The sequence below is a fragment of the Anarrhichthys ocellatus genome, unplaced genomic scaffold (genome assembly GCF_004355925.1).
Source record: "Anarrhichthys ocellatus isolate YVR2014 unplaced genomic scaffold, GSC_Weel_1.0 scaffold11, whole genome shotgun sequence".
NCBI lineage: Eukaryota > Metazoa > Chordata > Actinopteri > Perciformes > Anarhichadidae > Anarrhichthys > Anarrhichthys ocellatus.
Window position 1 is genome coordinate 1,383,544 of NW_022280041.1, and position 17,882 is coordinate 1,401,425.

At 42.5% G+C, this 17,882-nt stretch overlaps 1 protein-coding gene across 3 annotated transcripts in view; it reads left to right on the plus strand.

Moving 5' to 3' along the window:
• Nucleotides 1–2,745: 2,745 nt before the first annotated feature.
• Nucleotides 2,746–17,882, plus strand: part of htr2cl1 (5-hydroxytryptamine (serotonin) receptor 2C, G protein-coupled-like 1) — a 92,705-nt gene continuing 77,568 nt past the window's right edge. For all 3 annotated transcript variants that reach the window (XM_031850632.1, XM_031850629.1, XM_031850633.1), the window contains exon 1: nucleotides 2,746–3,258. The gene's annotated coding sequence lies outside the window, so the exon portion shown is untranslated. The remainder of the gene's footprint in view (nucleotides 3,259–17,882) is intronic.

Here is a 17,882-nt window from a genome sequence, read left to right on the forward strand (position 1 = left end):
AGCTATAAATTGTATAATCTGCTCAATGTTGGCTGCTATATGGACTCGGTCTCTCTTTGAATGTGACCTTTTGTGCAATTAGTTGTTAGGGAATGGGTTCTAACAAGTGGCTCATCTTTAAAAAAGGCAATAATGTCAAACATTGTGAGATCATGCTGGCATTTTAGAGTTTTTACCCCCAAAATAATCCCACTAATCTGGTTTTTAATGGTGGGTTTGAGCTGTCGCACAATATAAATACCGGTTCAGTGGTATTTTCACCCAAGGTAGATGGAAAAACTGCTTGTATTGGGTTTTCAGCCTTTGAAAATCAAAAAGAAACAAATAGACTGGGTGCTCTATAATATCGGTATCATTCACAACCGCCAGTCTGACCTGTCAATCTATTGAACAAGCGTCTCTGCAGGCCTCATTATGACAGCATCGACTGTATATTTATCCAGGGGAAGTTACAGTTTCTGTTATTTCTTAAGGGCGATGCTGCTCTAAAGTCCGGCATGTTCTCTGACTGAGTTAAACCTTTATGGGAAGAGCCACAGAAAGTACAGATTGTAGGGCTGAGCGGTGTTAAGTCTGAAGCCCAGCGATAAGGAAGCACAAAGAGGGAAACTAAATCTGTGAAGCCTCTTGTCCTCTTGCCTTCGAACTAGGAAAACTACGATATAAGCTTTAAAAATATGCAGTCTCACACATAGTTATGTAAGGTGGCTTTCCAAGTTCAAACTCACTCGTATCTATCTCTCTTCACACGCTAGCTGGCCAGGTACCTTTGATGGATGCCGTGGTCATGAATAAACACAGGAGAATTCCAGGAAGTTTGCCAGTTAGCAAACTTGTGCTGAGAAAAGTTATGTTGTTTTCTTTTGGCGATGCCCACTGAGGTTAGCCTTAGCTGCAGAGACACAATTGCAGAGCAACTATTCCAGGTTTTGGGCTTCGCACTCATGCTCATATCCAGCTTCACTCCATCACTAGTCACCGAAATAGTGGAGTGAGTGGGGATTCAGAACAAATGCAGAACAATGCAGAGGCCGGCATTAGTTGGACATTAAATACCATCCAGGATATCCATTTGGTGTAACGGATTGATGCGCTGAACACTGCACAACTATTTGTAATTCTCACAGAAAGACTTTTACCAGGCAGCAACCTGCTGTTCTCAAAAGGGAAGCCAATAAACTCTTGTCTTTGTACTGTTGACCTTTTGGGCATTTTTATAGGACGAAAATAAGTGTGTGTTGTAAATTTTGTGAAATTTATTGCAATCTATTGAAATTGGGACGCCTCCTATATTTTAAAATAGCATGAGGTCGATACAGTACTGCCAGATGCAAAGATAATAATGTATTTTAATGGAAAATGATTGTGTACACATGTTTGCGCTGCGTATTAAATCTAAATGTGTTTCCGATAAAGAGCTATAAAACAGGATGCCAACTTTTTGTCCTCTATCCAGTTTCCAGACAAATCAAATGAAGCAAAGCTCTGCACACTTTGAGTTATGAATTATATGCAACTGTTCAGGGAGTAAAGCCTCAGTGCAAAGCGATATAACACTGCAATGCACCGCCTGCTTTTGACACGAGTAGTAATGAAGTGAAGGCCCGTAGCGTGTGTGTGTGTGTGTGTGTGTGTGTGTAACATAATGTCAGGTAACAGGATAAACAGTTGAAGCAAAGCAACGTGACAGACGGTTTTAGATGCAGGGTTTGATCCATCGCGGTGGGTGGAGAGTAAAATGCGTCAGTGCACAGAGTGAGACACGGAGGGGAAGGTGGCTCAACAGTGGGAGAGGTAAGAAAGCAAATCCTCTTTTTGTATCTGTGTGTGTGTATGTAATGTACAATGTGAATAAAGGGATTCATAATTAGTTTTAAAGCCAAAGATATTTAAGGCTAATCAAGTGTGTGTGTGTTCTTATACAGCTACTTTTGTGGGGACCCATGTGCGTTTTAGATCTTATGAGGACATTTCTGGACAGTGAGGACATGTTGGGTGGCCCTCACTTCATTGAAGGTCAACTCCATCTGTGTTCTTTTCTAAGTTTTTTTCAAATGGAAACACCCACTCAGATGTTAGCAAACAGCAGTAACGTAGGTTACCAAAGTAAAGCTAATCAATAAGGTTGTGAATAATGTCTGCGCTAGCATTAGCCGAGTCAACGTTAGCTGTGCTGAGTTTGGAAATAAGTAAATTTTTGTTTTTGGGGATATATTAAAGTGGGGTTGTACTTATACTCCCGTGTTCTGTGAGGTTAAATTACTGTTTATATAAATGGAGTTTGGTTGCTAGGTAAAGTGCATGGCTGCGGATAGCAGGAAAACCTATCCTAGCCTTCTAAAAAGAGGCCCAACTAAAAAGAATCAATGTCACTTTAAGCGCACACTGTTTTTAGAGTATTTTCACCACTTTACCTTGGTTTAGGCTTTTGCACATGACAGACTTGACTGCTGCAACTCTAATATGCAGGTGACACCATATGCTCCAACAGCATGAATAAATCTATAACAAGAAGGATCCCAAATATAGCCTCTGGCTACAGTGCAGCTTGAATTTCCACACAGCAGAAGGTTTTTTCATTCAAAAATTTGCAAGAGCTTGTTTGAATTTCAGACTTTGTTGAGGCTTCACAATGTGTGGGATCAGGAGTCAACTGGTGCTCGGTGAAGCAAGTCGGAGTCTGCAGTCTCCCCCTCCCTCTCCCCCCATCCCTCCCTCACTTTCTCTCAGCTCCAGTAAGTAAGCTCCTGTATCGCTGTTTCTCTCTCATCTCCTCCGCGCTCTGGACCCCGGTGTTCAAACTTTCCTGAAAGGAGACGGATATATTTCAACATCCCACAAAAAAAACCCACAATAAATTAACCAGCTGTTTTGCTGTTGCCTGGAGCTTCAAGTGGGATTTATTGTCATTTATTTCTCCTGTTTTGGCGCAGGACGCCTCTCGGTGCGCAGCGGACCAAAAATGGACCGCGGAACGTGTCCGGTGCGTCCGCACTGGTTCCGTTCCGATGTGACAAACTGAAAGAGAAATCCAGACCTGAGGTGGACCGAAGCCACACTCACTGTCCGCTTTCCTTTTCTCCTCTAGTTCACAGCTCTGGGCTTCGCGCGCCACGCGGAGACTCATTCCTCAACCCGAAGAGAGGACGTGGACATACTGAAGCAGACAGACGAGAAGGATGTAGCTCTTTAAAAATACAAGAAGAGGGACATCACAAACTGCTACCACGCGGGAGGAACAATTGGATGTCCTCACGGGTGAGTGAATCTGCGTCCCTCTCTAACGAATCCATCGATAGATGAGAATATTTGGCATCCATGCCTTCTTGGACACGGACGGTCAGCGGGTGGGGGTCAGAGTTATGTGTGCAGAAATGCGAGGAGGGGAAAGTTGGTGACAGTATAGCTACAGCACATCCTGAAGGACGAACATGTTTGGATTCAATTAGAAACTTTGAGGACATCAAAAACAGTCGCTGTGCTGATGTGTGACAATATGATCGTGAAGAGATATACATAACATGTTTGTAATAGTGGAGACTTGACTGTGTCGCTGGATTCACAGGTGGATGAGAGTTTTGGCGGAGATTGCGAGAGCTGCGTTTTTACGCAGCGCATTGTCTGATGCGCCGCAAAAAAACGCCCATTTTAAGTGTTCTAATCTGGTTTTGAATTTAAAGAGATGGCACGCCACAATTGATGAAAAGCCCCCACAGGTGGTGTGCGTTTCGTATTGCAAAGGACAAATGATCCACAATCAGGAAGGATTGTGAATAATTTGCGCTCAAAGCAAGTACTGATGATTTAGATTAGTCGCTTTGGTCTGAGGAAATAAACACAGTCGACTCAATGTCATGTTAAAATGCTGCAGATTTCCCAGAGGGTGTGTTCGGTTCTCTAAACGTTTGTTGCCGGCTGGGTTTTGTTCAGAGAGGGTGTGGCAGTTCGTGTGTCCATCCCTCTGCTCTGCTCTGGAGGTTTTCTGCGCCTCTTCCAAACTGCAAATACCTGCACCAAACTGTGAATGAATTCATCCAGCTGTATGTGCGCGCGCGCGCGTGTGTGTGTGTGTGTGTGCGCGTGTGTGTTTATTCAATGAACGTCCCGCTAATCCACCTGTCTCCACGGAGGATTAGAGCCCTTGGGACATTTTGGGACCTGGTTTATTTATTTATTTTCTCTTTTTTTAAATCATCCTCCGCCTTTCAACAACATAATCTGCAAGACCAAAACGCTGCTTCCTTCAGTTACTCCCCCAGAGACGGAGCCACAGGTGCCATTTCATGCTGTTGCAAGATTTGTCGTGGGCGTTCATTTTTAGTACACCCAATACACTTTGGCCTAAAACTCAAACTCTGACACGTGTCAGAACAATCCGTATGTTACCAGCTCATCTGGGAATATTTGACACGAGACTCGAGGCAGATTTTGGATACCTTCAAACTCATTTGTATTCAGCTTGTTAAAGGAGTCGTAAAGCCTCATTTGAATGCACGATACGACTCCGGTTTGTCATTTATCATGGCCTGGATGCTCTCACTCCCCAATTTTCTCTCTCTCTCTCTCTCTCTCTCTCTCTCTCTCTCTCTCTCTCTCTTTGTCTCTCAGCTCAATTCAGTCTCCCTTTGTTCTCCATCGTCATCTCTCCGTCTCTCTTCAAATATCTCCAGTTCTACATGCTTTTATTGGCATGAAACTGAAAATAGATGCAGTCTCTCTCTCTCCCTCTCTCTCTCTCTCTCTCTCTCTCCATCTCTCCATCTGCCTATTGCAGTCTTCCATATACATGCATGTCTTGTTGGTTTATCATGGCTGTCACACTGCTGAGGGTTTGATTCCCACTTGGCATCAAAGCGTTACCCTCTCCCCAACTCAAGGTCCATATTTCTATATTTCTTTTGTTACAGAAACATGCTCTGGCGCTCAGCGATTGGTATTCCCAACGCGAAACCTATTCCACGGCACAATATTGTTTTAGGCAGACGTTGGTGTTCTGCTTGGCAAGTCATTTCATTCATCAGGCTTAAAAAACCTTTTCCCTGAAAGTTGGATTCATTGACAATCATGGATGTCTGAGATGATTTACCAACAATTGATATCCCCCTGGCCTCACTTTTGATGCTCACACTGAAAGAACCGTCACGTGGAAAGACAAATGGATGATGGTTAAAAACTGCAGGCTGATTTATGTTGGTTTTTTTTCGGGCGAGTGGAAAGGTCCATGGCCTCAGGGGACTTGTGATGCTCTAACCACACGCTAACCACGGACAGACAGACACACAGATGGTCAGACATGTATACATAAACATGTCTCTCTGTCTCACACATGGAGGTGTACTCCATTTCGCCTCAGGATGCCCCTTTTGAAAATGCCACATCTATCCATCTCACCCCTCATTTGATTCACAGAGTTAATCAGAGTGGATCAGCAGGGTTGACATATTGCCGGCAACTGTGTTTATTTCATTCCCTAAATGAAAAATATGAAATACTATATTGTGTAAAGGCTGACTCCGAATATCTGTGCAGGAGAGAACAATAACTGTGTGGATGAGGTCAGAGTGCCGTAATCCAGGAGGAAAATAGATTTGGTGGGGGAGCTCGGTAATTCAGCGAATGAAATGAAATGGGATCGTGTGAGGGGGGGGGGGGGGGGGCTCCCAACTCACCAAATACAGACACTTGGTCAGTGTTGCTCAGCGTCTGATACCTCTGGGACTCCAATGAAATCCATCTACTTTATGATTAGACAGCCAGGGCAACTTGCACAGCATGAGGAGCAATACAGTTTGTGTAGGGCGGATGTCCTATGTCAACGGGTCAAAGTGGACTTATTTTACCTTTAGTATTGTAAACTTCCGTGCTTTACTAACGCCAGTTACGTAAGAAACATTATTTAACATAAGGAACTTACTTACTTTAACCCAAACCATTATCTTTTCCTATATTACTTAGTAATATTGTTTGACCTATACCTTGCTGCGTAAGTAAACTTGAAGACTAACTGAACCTCCATTAGACTTTTATTTTGAAAAAAGACTGTATGCATGTGACAAGTTGAACTGTCAGTTTCCTGTGAACAAGGATGTTTATTTTGAAAAGACACTATTTATGTAACGAGCGAAAACTAACGTGAGGTGTGTTTTTGTCTGCAGGCACAGGGATTTGTGTCTTTGTGAGGACCAGTTTGACTTTTAGACCATGTGCAGACCTGGTCCTGGACTCTTTAAAGGTCTGTTGGAGGCTGAAGCTTTGGGGGTTTTCTTTAGATTTGAGGTTAGAATTAAAGTGATGTTTTGGGGCTTGGATAGTGGTTCTCAAAGCATCGGTATGCTTCAAAGTGCTTGTCAGAGCATTGACCAAGTGTCCAAACTGCTTACCTGCAGACCCATCAGATGTATGGATTGGATGGGCATCAGTCACCTGTTCACCCAGTGGCAGGTGTGTACAGGTGTAAAAGTAGACATTGAGTTTGACCTTCCCTCTCAAGATGTCTTTATTCATTCAACTACTTCTGTCAGTTTTTGTGTGTGCAACTTAGTGTAACATCATTTGGGACAATTTTGAAGTGTTTTGTCTAGAGGTGTGCTTGGGCAACTCTTTGCACAGACTGGTTTGTATCAATCACACCCCGACTGTTTCTCATGTTCAATCATTTCCAAGAAATAGCTTTTTGAAGCACAGAGCCATTTCTGTTAACAGTTGTTCTTTGGACATTATTATGTTTCTGCTCTTGTAGAATTTGACCGTGGTTGCTTGCGGTGAGTGCTGGTGTTCTCCGTTAGTGTCTGTTTGAATCGACAGCATTGGGACTGACACTAGTGATCCTTGGGTACCTTTCAGGATCAACTCAGATTCTGCTCTTAATTCATCTACGATGGATTTCAGGTAGGTTTTTCCCACAGGTGATTTTGGGATCAGGTTGAACATTTTGAATCTGTGAAGACCTCCACTTGGGGAAATAGAGGTAAAATCATGAAGAACATGAAGCGCAGGTTCCTTGAACCTTCAAAAGAATACTGCTCGTTAAACCTTGCTCAGGATAGAAATCCTGGCTCTCCACTATACTGAGAGTGAACCTGAGAGCAAGATAGGCTTCTTCATATTTTCGCAATGAGGATCTCCTGCTTTAGAATAAATCTAACCTGCATCTCGGTTGCGTGGAGGCCTCCTTGCATTGTTCCCTCACGAATCAGATTCATTCAGCTTTAGCTGTCGTCCACACACACGGTTTCCCCACGTTCACGCGTCCTCTCAAGTACAGAAGCACAAACTCCGGTGTGTTTGTGTTCAGCCATGATTGCTGCACTTGATTCAGTTGTTCAGTCAGAAGAGGATTTCGTCTGACTGAATTGCCTGAGTGTCTCCCGGCCCGGGACCCAAATGATTAAAGTGACAATCAGTCATGTGAAACAATAACAACCACTGCCTCCATCACCACCCTCTCTCTGTAGACCTGCAACCTGACCAGGGGGTCGGTGGGGGGGGGGGGTTTAACCTCCAGCGTTGAGTTGGCGGTAGATAAACCTCATCAATTGCCAATCAATCCCTCTAGCTGCTGCTGCTGTGTTGCTTTCCTCCCTCCAAATGGAGAGCAGAGATAAGAATAGAGGCTTCTCAAGTCTGATTTAATCTTTCTCGTAATGGTGAGGGGATGGTTTTTTGTGTGTGGCTGTGTGTGCAAATTGGGATTTTCCAGCTGCGACAGCCTCTAAAAGAAAACAAACAAAGTGACGTCCATCTTTTTAAAGTCCCTCAGCATGAATCTAGGTAACTTCAACGCTCCCTCTGGCATTTAACAGTCAGTTTACAGACAATCCTACTGTCTGACTACCTGCTCCTTGTGTTCCCTCCCCATGTTTTAAAGAAGAGGATCTTTGATTGTAAGGTATCGTGTCTTTGTGAGTCGGCAGAACAGTTCATTGCCTGCGGTGATAAAAGGGGGGGAACTGCTGTGAAAGCGGAACATAAGAGAGTTTTGATTCACAATGAGATATCAACCTCTTCAAAATCAGACACCTACTTTTACTCAAGGTTGACTTTAATTCAATTCAAAGATGTAACCATCCAGCTGCTCTTAACTGTGGGGAAGAGCAGTATTTTATGAGAAGTAGTCATTTGTGCTCTTTAAATATTGATCAGTGGACATGAGACAACGGTGTTTCTTTTCATTCTTTTAGGAAGTGAAACCCGGCCTGTGGTGCTTTATAATGAAGCCTAATACTCGTCATGTGGGGATGGGCTGTTTGAACAAAACAAGCAGGATCGATGGAATATCTTTGCTTTGCACAGCAACTGCAATAGCATCAGTTATATCCAAAGTATCTTCAGTGAAAGAAGAGCAAAGAACGACACTGAAGGCTTTTGTCGATTGGAGAAGATGCTTTCGCTCTTGGTTTCGACAAGAGTTTGGTTGACGGATCGTTGCAAACTTTTTGTGTAAGTGCCTGCCCCTTCCCCAAACAGTTTCCAATGATGGCCTCTCAGATGGTTCCGTGTAACAAACCATCTGGCTTGTCAGGTTCCGAATGGCTTTGTTGCTGTATGAAGGCATTAAACTTCAGGTTGGAGGTAGATTTATAGCATCAAGGGGAGCAGAGAGGCTTTGTCTGGTTTAATATGTCCACAATGGTTCAGGATGATTGAAATAAATGGATGGAAGATGGAAGTATGAAAGGATAGAGTAATAATCCAGGATTTATAGAGCTGAACTTGTGATACAGAGATGTCGTATCAGCCCTTTCACATTCTTGATTTGGTTTAAGTGGTCTCGCGGTTGGATTCAAGCCTTCGGAGACCTCCCTTTAGAGGGACAGGAGGCAAAACAGGACCTTTCATTGCTGAGATCAAATTATCCCACGCAACTCCAGAGAGCGGACCACCATCTGTTATGACTGCAAAGACATGAACGGCCATTTGCATATTCAAAAAGCCTTTAATAAAGGCTCAGTCATGCTGGACCTTAAACCAAATTGAATGGCCTCAACAACTCTTCCTGGGATTGGAGGATTGGAGGAAGTATCATTTTTATTCCCTGGGCCATTGGAGGGATTCTATGAAGAATGCGTTAATGTATTCGTCCTGCATACTCTCCGGTGGTATCATTGATTTACTGCTTTGTTTTACAGCCAACTTGGCTCCTTATCGCCCTGCAAGGGGGTTTCCTTCCTTTTATGATCCTTCCCAAGGCAGTTTTTCTTATTAAATATTTTATTGCTGGAGTTTTTGGTGCCCACTTGGGGGGATGGCATTCTTCTTTTCTATCTAATGTGGTCCTGTCAAGCCCTTTGACTTGTTGGAAGAAACACTTTTTAACTGCATATAAAGGATTTAAATTAGAATATATCGCAAAACAAATGAACGGTTTCCAAACTAAAACAAAAGCAGGACATTTTCTAATGCCTTTTTTAGATTATCCAAGTGAAAATAATTAGATTTTCAAACATTTCTTCTTGGTAATGAGGCCAACATGCATTCTAACCAAACTGAAACGACTGAATTCATAGCTCTTCTTGCCTTGATCTTTCTACTTCAACTTGTTTTCTTTCATCCCAAGTCACCTTTGTATTCTACGGTATTATCAGACCTGTTCACAGTTTTGCGTCAGCTCAGAGCACCTGATGATTCTGAATAGTTCCAGTAAACGCTACGAATAAAAGGATCTCTTATCGCTGCAGAGGCCTCAGGCTAAAGGAATTTTGAGCCAGGTATCTACGCTACATACAGTCTTATTTTAACATTTAATCAGTGAGACCTTGAATGGCTTCATACTCTTTAAACCTCTTGAGATCTGAAAAGGTTATCTGAGTGAGAGTAAATACGCGATTAGGAAAGTTGATACCGTGGAACAGAAAACAGGAAAAAGGGAGCAAGAAAAGGAAAGGTATAGAAAAGAAAATGAGAGAATAAGTGAAAGAGCTAGGAGGCTATCAAAGAGTAAGACCAGTAGTTTGTGACTTTGTGTTGAGCTGTCTCTCAATCTGGCTTTTAAAACCACAAGGTCAACAGGGGCAGTTATAATCCACTATAATCCCAATTTACAATCTCTACCTATAGATGTAATTACCCAAGTGTTAAGAGCTTAAACCAGTTTGATATTCTGCAAACCGACTGAACCTGACTTTGTCATTATGTTCTGGCAAATTGAAAAATAGCCGACGTCAGCGACCTGGGCCAACGACATCATGTCGCTTAATCCAATTTGTGTTACATAATAATAAGCAACGATAATTAATGTGATTAATATACTATTATGTTTGTTTATAAATGGACTCACAGACAGGCCATACCGGTCCGGTCCGGTCCGGTTATTACATCTCTTACACACTTCAGCGGTGGAATAACTCAAATGTCTGGAATGACTGAGGCCAACGAGATCAGCTCATTTGAATTCCAGTCACTTTGAACCCTTTTACATCTTCAGGCATAATGCAACGGTGAATGCAGTTCAATGAAACATGCGAGTTCAATTCCAGGAATGAATTAAATGTCCTCGGAGAAAAGTGGCCATTAAGTGTGATCTAAATAAAACAATATCACGCTCAGTAAACCACAAGAAGTGGAATAAATATCTAAAGTTGCATCTGATAAAAAAGTTTTTTTTGCTTCTGCAGTTGGACAAAACTCATGTCCTAAATGAACACTTCTGTTCTTTTGATCATTTAAATAAAATAACCCCGGCCTCATTAGAAAAGAATACTGAGATATCGTCCACCCTTACTGGATCAAGAGTCTTATAGGAACAAGATACGTCCATACGTGTTTGATAAGATAGTCCTTACTAGAAAGCTACTGTAGCTTTTTCAGAACAGGATCCTTTAATATACTTAGTGTATTACAACAACACACTTTAATGTCTTCCAGCCTTATTAGAACTGGATACTCATTGCCTTGTAGCCGTTCTTTAATTCATCTCACAGATTCACACTTGTAATGTTGTAAAAAATAAATGAAAGGAACTAGAGTTTCACCATTTCTCTGTATTGTTACACTGTTAAAAAAAATAAAAAAAACTGGAATCATCTCGGCCCAAGATGTTTCCCAACAAGACATCCGAGGTGATACTCCGGCATCACATTGTGCTGTTACAACTCCCCGGAGCGTCCTTTGAAATAACATGTAAGTGCGAGGTAAAGTGAGAATTACATCCCATATGGCTCCTTGTAGATTTCCCTCGCCGTGCGCTGCGGCTGCCGCCGCTATCTTCCTCTCGCTCATACGCGCCTCTCTGACTGCAGTTATTTTACAATTTTCCCTCCTGTTTGATCTCCTCTCAGGGGAGAAAGTGGAGGAGAGATGGGTGAGAGTGCACTCAATGCATCCCGTTCATGTTATAGCTGAGAGTCAAGGACTGCGGTGAATAAGGGGACGTAATGGACACTCGTGAGTGTGTTTAGATAAGAGATTCAGCTTTAAAAACATACAGAAGACGTACATAAGTGGGTTTAAGATTACTGTCATATGTGCACTCTGTGTGTGTCACACCCTAAAGATACACCAGGAGATGAAGGGAGGATAGAAGGAGGTAAAGGAGGATACATGCATTTTACTTGAATTGCAGCTGATAACTGAATTTTTGACACTGAAAGAAAATCTGTCAAATTCAGGCAGTGAAAACCAAAACAACAGGAATGCAGTCATTTGAAACTAGCTTGAGATGTTGTTTAATATCTATTGACGTCGGTCGGCGTTGGGTTTAGTTTTTACTAATGTGTGATAGTTTATGTCGCCTGCATCGCTGTTTTAATACGGCCTTCTTGGCCGGTTCTCTCTCGGTAGAGATGATTTCATCTCAGTGAGACGACTGGCTTATTAAAGGGAATTAAAGATGAGAACAGGTCGGTAATGGCAACCTTGGCGGCAACCTCTGCCAGATTTCGGCAGATCTCAGATCCCCGTTCTCTGATGAGCCGTAAAAAAAGAGCCGTGATGCAGAGAGGTGCACGACAGCCAGCCGGTGTGTGTGGTCGCTGTCGCATTTGTGTATCACCGAGATGGTTCATGTTCATCCGATACAGTACGGCGATCACCGCCAACAACCGCTCCGCATTCATATTCCCCTCAGACGTTTTATCAATCTGTGCTCTCAAGTAGAGCGGACACGTCTTCCTGGGTGTGTTTAACATGCTCCTGCAGTACCTCGTTGTACACTGTTGTATTCAAGTGTTAATAACTATGAGGCTGACATTTTTGGAAATAACTCAGCAGAGGCAGATATAGACCAGAGAGGGCAACTCCTATGCGTATATCCTACTTGTAATATTGAGAGATGAGGATAAAAATCTGACTTTGAGTATTGAGGTTTCGTGTCGTGTTGTGGCAAAATGACGAGAACAGACGTCGAATTGGAGTTGATGCCCAGCGGGAAGTGTTTTAATGAGCACAAGGCAACATGCAACAAATCCAGAGTACGAGTTCTTACGTTCTTGCTCTTATAGTCTAACTTCAGTCCCCTTATGTCGCTTTCCACCGATGAAAGCAGGCGGTTGAACCGAATAGTTGGAAGCTTCACTCATAAAATTCACACCTTGTCTCCTCATTCTGTTTAAACCTGGACTGTCTGCGCAGTTGCAGGGAAAGATTAGGTTACACTAATCAATGTTTCCTTTTCATAGTCTGCAGTCACTTCATTCAAATTGAGGATAGAAGATATTCGCCGCATTTGACGACAAGTTTAATCCAATTGGATTAAACTTGCAGAGCCTTCAATATTTATCCATCATGAATAGTGTGGGATTACTATTCCTCATGTCATGTGCTATTTGTGATGTTTGAGGTAATGCATAAAAAACAAAATGGACGTTGATCACCTAATCTTATGTTTGTTTGAGCCATCCATCAGACTTCTTCGCTCTTTATACAACCTCACCTGACTGTCGGACCACTTGTATCGAGTAAAGCGCCAACACACACACAACTGTTATTCCTGCAACCTTTTGGGTTTAGCTGGGTACCTGACACACACACACACACACACACACACACGCATTCAAACACACACATTTTTACACTACGCCACATGACACATTCCCTGTAAGTCCCAAAGGGATCCTGGGGAGTTTCTGTCAGTTTGTGTGTGTGTGTTGTGGCTAAGCAGCATTGAGACTTCCTACAATTCCCTGATGTCATTTGTCAAGTGTTGGAGGAGCTTGGAATATAGATTAGTGAGAACACACATACACACACACACACACACACACACGATCTGATAGACTGTAAGCACGTTGCACTTACGACTCTCGTGCCAGTTTGTCTTCTATGTTTATGTCTCTCTCTCTCTGTTCAGAGTTTGTTTTGATGTGATTAACATTCTAACCTGCCGTCTCGGGCAGAAATCACATATTAAAAATATGAGATATTTCCCACCAGCCTCCACAGCCCCCCAGTCGGCGATTCATCTCTCGCCCCTTCAATTCCTGAGTGTGCTCTCTTGCAATCCTTCAGCCGTCCTCCACTGCATCCCTCCATTGTATCCCCTCTCGTGATTCTTTACCCTATTCCCCTGCCGTCCTCTCTCCTTTACTCCTTATTCCCTTCATCATTTCCCTCCATCCCTCGCCGCTTCCTTCTCCTTTCAAACCTGTTCCTTCATTCATCTTTTACTCTCCCCACATTCCCTCTCTCATCCTGCTCCCATTGTTTTTTTAATCTATGCTCTGTCTGCTCTCTCTTCCTGGTCTCCTCCTCTCTTCTTCCTCTCTCGCTCTGTATTCTACCCACCTCTTCTCTGAACTCTGAAGGAATCATCCTGCAGTGTGAACGAGTCTGATCAACACATTCTCACACCTGTGTCACTCTACGCTCCCCCCTCTAGCGTCAATATTCGCTAAGAATACCTTGAGTTACCTTGAGTTCAGCGTTTTGGCCGTCGACATCTTGGTTTTTTGCAACCAGTGAACTGAAGTGACCACATTTATACTGTGGAGGAGTGACGTAGACATGCTGTATATGGCTCTAGCAACAACCTGTCAATCACCGTGTAGCCCCGCCCTAAAGCATCCCCTGCTTTATGGTCTGTTTGACTCTAAATGGACCATAATGTACTAAATGAACATCATGCTGTATTGAAGAAGACTTGAAACTAGAGATTGAGACCATAAACTCATGTTTACAATGTTTACTGAGGTAATAAATCAAGAGAGAAGTAGAGTCATTTTCTCATAGACTTCTATACAACCAGAGGAGTCGCCCCCTGGTGGACATTAGAGAGAATGCAAGCAGATACTTCCGCATTGGCTTCACTTTTCAGAACCAGAGGTTGCCGGCCTGGTTTACAATGCAGTTTGCGTTGCATTCACACACTAAAGAGTGTCTCTGTACGTCGGCGTCAGACGTAGTGACTGACCAATCTGCTGTATTTGACACATCGAGAGTGAGAACCGACTGGTCTGATACGATTGCCACAAACACTCAGGACACCACTGTTTTCTCACACAAATACACTCACACCTTCTCTGGATAGCCCTTCCTTTGTGAAGGTGATGTTCTTTGAGGATTTGTCTGTTTCACATCTTTTTGACAGTTTGACACACACTCACACGCTTCAGCGACCATATATGCTGCCAAGCACAGTTTACCAGCTAAAATACTCTTTCGCTTGTCAGTTTATCAACTACACAACTCCTTCACCGACTCACTCGTTTCTTCTTCCTCACACACACACACACACACACACACACACACACACACACGTAAACACACACAAACACACTCATTAAAGTATGTATGGCTCAAGTTGCGAAAAACAAAAGCTAATCACTTTTTCACACAGGGCCATGTAGGTTTGGATTTTTTTTTCCCCCTTAATAATAAAAACCTTCATTTAAAAACTGCATTTTGTGTTTACTTGTGTTATCTTTGTCTAATATTTAAATTTGTTTGATGATCTGAAACATTTAAGTGTGACAAACATGCAAAAAAATAAGAAATCAGGAAGGGGGCAAACACTTTTTCACACAACTGTATACTGTATCTGGGGAAGAAAAAGTCGAATGTGAAGAAAGAATATAAAGTACATGGAAAAATCGACTAAGACAACAAAAAGATTCAATTTGTTTTTTCATTGCAATCAAGTGTCATCTAATTCCCTATTTTGGAGTTACAAAAAGACACAAGGGCTATCAGTGGAAGAGAGAGAAAACAGCAGATGGCGAGAGAGAAAGAGAACGACTGTGAGAGAATGCCAAGGGCAATAAATCAAAGAAATAGACAACAAGCAAAGGAGAATAAAAAGGAAATTGAGACAGACAGATTAAACTAAACATCAGCCAAGGTCTTCTCAAAGTAGCATCTCTCTAACAGCGAGTGAATCAACCACTCCAAACAAAGACATCAATACACATCACTATCTATCAAGAAGAGAAGACATTCTCAGTGGTAGATACGTTAAAGCACTGCAGTGGGGGAAATGATTTGAGCACATTTACCCAAGTACTGTTTCGTTCAATTGTGAGGTATTTAATTTGATGTGTTCAAATTTATTTTATAATATTTAACACTATTGGAGGCCATTTACACATCACCCATTCTTTCTGTAGTTGCTAGTTACTATTTTATCAACGAATCATACGATCTAGGTCAGCTTAAATTGAGTAAACAACCCAACCAGCTACTAATGTGTTGTCAATTCAATTTAACTTTATGTTCTTTTTGGCCACTTGAGGGCAGCAGAAACAAGCTGAAAACATTGACATATCAACACCTTATGAAGTCGTTATGGCTAACATGTTAGCCAACAGTTGCGTATTTACTTAGCAACGTTAGCGCTCATTTTCGGGTCCTGTTTTTTGTCCAGTATTCACACTTCTTTTAGCTCTGTTTTGCTAACTCTTGAGGGACATATGTGGCTCATTAGATGCTAAAAGCTCCACTGTGTTCACCAGCTACCTGCTAACGTTGCCAGTAGCGTATGGTGAGCGTTATCACTGAAAACCGCCTCCAAGTGTAAATTAGTTGAACTACCTTGGAAAGTCAGCTAATTGATAATTAGAGGCTACTATGGTAGCTTAAACTTGGGAAGGTCATGTGGGCTAATTAGCTAAGAGTCCAGCAAGGGTTTAATGATACATCACTTTAAATTATGGACTGAACTGTGAATACTAAATGATTTCAGAGGCAATCACCTCTGTTCTCGTTTGACTCCATAACTTCATCATAGTAGTAATTCTATTAGCATGACTCCAAGCGTTTCCAATGTTTTAGTTGAACTTTCCCCAGACCTCCGTGCTCTTGGCGAGGTGGTTGTCTGGAGATATGAGATTAAAGCGAAAGACATGAAGGCAGGATAACTATATGAGAAAAATGTGGTCTTATCTGCCTTAGATCCATTTATTAACTGCCACTCAAACAGCTTTGGCCGCATATAGTTTGTAGCTTCTTTAATTCAGGCAGTAATTGTCATGGTAGTCAATGCACAGTGACAGTTCCTCTATTCATTCAATCATTACAGCTGCTGCTGGAAACTATCTTGGTAAGATGCAACAGCCGCTGGGTGTTTACAGCAGCAACACGTAAAGCTTTTGTGGGTTCAATCGTGATGACATCGTTTGGTGTTGCGGAGTAGAAGAATAAAGATGTATTGATTTTAAAATTGGCACATAGCCTTTACTCTCTCTCCTTTTCTGCTTTCTCCGCCATTGATTTTCCTCTCAGCATCTGTCCTCAACTTCATCCTACTCACGCTCCCTCCTCAGTCTCTACCTTTTGCACCTTATTCCCTTATTGTCTCCCTTACTTTCCCCCGTCCTTAAACCAGTCCTGTAAAACCTAACCTGTCACCTGTGAAGGGGGAATAAGAGACCAGGTGTCGAAAGCCGGCCGATCGAGTCGTTCTTTTCATTCCCGTCGCTCTGGGATTGTCTCCCTTAGCTTCGCCTGCAGGCACAGACGGCTCAGCCGGGAGGGGGAGAAAAGAAATTGGTCCACTCGCTGTACGGATTGTTATTCACACTCATTTGTCTTCCCCTAACAAAATTATCTGTCTGATCCTATCTGTTGCTATCTGTTTACCCCATCCTACCGCCGCCTGTGTGTTGTGTTGTATCACGCTGGATAACAACAGAGTCAGACCCCTGTTATTGGCTGATTTAAAGGGACTTCAATCAATTCAAATCATATTAAAACATGCAGGGAGTTCTTATGAGTTCATATTTAGTTTGAAATCAGTCTAAATAATTCACGTATTGGGTGAACATGGAGTTAATATGAGTCAATGTTGACTGAAGCTCTATTTCCTTCTAAAATGAATTGTTTGGCTCAGGCATCTGAACAGTTGAGCCAAACTGTAGCAGGAAGGCTTCACTTTGAGTTGACAGATAACTGCGTGCCTGTAGTTGCTCTGTGAGGAGAAGTGAGCATGCATTTCCTTCAAACGTACAGTATACTATAGGTTTGAATACACCTCGACAGAATCTTCCACATCCTCCACAATTAAATGGGTTAAGAATTCCTCCAAAATGAATTACAATTGGTCTTAATCAACCAAAGAAATCAAATTTCCTGTTTAATTTCTGCGTAATTCTTTACATATGTAACCAGAACAGTATAGGATAGGATGTTTGAAGCAGTCCATGCTAACGCGATAGCTTCCCACACTATCAAAGGGATTGACAGGCCCAGTTGGAAAGTCAGTGTACAAAACGTCAATGTACTAAGTAACGCCGTCTGCGCTGAGCGAGGAGCTTTTTGCTGGGAGTTAAAGTCACATCCTCAGCAGTCCCCAATTCTGGTGCCAAGCTCCCACAATGCCCCTGGGCACCGGTCGCTCGGCCTTTCGCCACTGAGATACGCAAGTGTTTGTGTTTGTGTGCTGAGGGTTGATGCATCTGTCTTCCTGTCTGTGCCGTCCAGACACTTTTATCCTGAGACATTAGCTGAAAAAAAAA